Genomic DNA, 1,781 nt, shown 5'->3' on the forward strand with positions numbered 1-1,781 from the left:
CCCATGACTATCATAATGATATTGAACACCTCAACTGTAGAAGAAGAAACTCTGTGAGCTGTAACACAAGCCCAAGGTGATGGTATTGTGTATTCACAGCAACGCTGTGTAAATATAAAAATTGGGCAGTTGCTCTGTAGAGAGTGCTCCTGCCTTGCTGCGTTTTGCCTTGCCCAAGGCCTGGGCACCCTCCCTCAGCCTGGCTCCAGCATGCCCATACCCAGCAAGAAGGAGCTGCTGCAGGCCTGGGTGGATTCTTGGCAGCAATCGTCCCTCTTGCTCCCCAGGCAATCATTTGGCTCTTGCTCTTCTACCACTCTCAGATATCTCTGCACCTTAATTAAGGGCGATGAAAAGCTAAGGGTGTGGGGTGGGGGAATAAAACAGTGACTGGGTACCAGGGAAGAACAGCGATAGCAGCGTTCTAGAAACAGGCAGTAGCAATGACAACCCAGCTGGGCTTCAGATGATACCAGACTCACAAAATATAGGACAGGTCTATTCCTGATTGCCATTATGGAAACTTGGTGGGATGAATCCCATGACTGGAACGTAGCTATCGATGGCTACAGGCTGTTCAGAAGAGACAGGTGAGGAAGGAGGGGCGGAGGCGTTGCCCTCTACATCAAGAAATCATTACAGTGTGAAGAGCTGCCCCTGAAGAATAGCCACGAGCAGGTCAAAAGCTTATGGGTAAGAATCAGAGAGAGAGGCAACAAAGGGAACACTGTGGTTGGTGTCTACTACAGGCCACCAGATCAAGAGGAACTGACTGACGAAGCCTTCTTCCTCCAACTCCGAGAGGCTTCGCACTTGCAGGCTCTCGTCCTACTGGGGGACTTCAACCACCCTGACATCTGCTGGAAAAGCAACACGGCAAGCTGTAGGCAATCCAGCAGGTTCCTCAAATGCACTGACAACTTCTTAAGCCAGGTAACAGACATGCCTACCTGAGGGGATGCAATACTGGACCTGGTCAGCAACGCAAGTGAGCTTGTCGGAGACGTCAAAATCAGAGGCAGCCTGGGCCGCAGTGACCACATGCTGGCGGAGCTCATGCTCCTGAGGGAAATGGGAATAATGAAGAGTACAGTCAGGACCCTGAATTTTAGGAAAGCAAAATTCCAGCTCTTCAAGGAGATAGTCAGAAGGACTCCCTGGGAAACGGTCCTGAGGGACAGGGGAAAAGAACAGAGCTGGCAGATCTTTAAGGATGTGATCCAGACAGCGCAAGAGCTCTCAATCCCTAGGTGTAAAAAATTGGGCAAAGAAGGGAAGAGACTGGCATGGCTGAGACGAGAGATGCTGGTCAAACTAAGGAGGAAGAGGGAACTGCACAGGCAGTGGAAGCAGGGGCAGTCATCCTGGGAAGAATAGAGGGACGCTGCCTGGTTGTGTAGGGACGGGGTCAGGAAGGCCAAGGCGCAACTGGAACTAAACTTGGCTAGGGATGTGAAGAATAATAAGAAGGGTTTCTACAGGTATGTCAGCCAGAAAAGGATGGTTAAAGAAAGCGTACCCCTGCTGATGAGCGAGACTGGCAAGCTGGTAACAGCAGATGAGGAGAAGGCTGAGGTACTCAACAACTTTTTTGCCTCAGTCTTCAATGGCAACTCTCTCATCACCCCTCCCAACTTGATGGATGGCATGAAGGGGACCAGGAGGGTAAAACCCCTCCCGCTGTTAAGAGAAGATCAGGTTTGTGACCACCTGAGGAACCTGAATGCACATAAGTCCATGGGACCTGATGAGATGCATCCCAGAGTCCTGAGGGAATTGGC

Source organism: Egretta garzetta, unplaced genomic scaffold (genome assembly GCF_000687185.1).
Source record: "Egretta garzetta isolate BGI_Z169 unplaced genomic scaffold, ASM68718v1 scaffold745, whole genome shotgun sequence".
In the NCBI taxonomy this organism is placed as follows: domain Eukaryota; kingdom Metazoa; phylum Chordata; class Aves; order Pelecaniformes; family Ardeidae; genus Egretta; species Egretta garzetta.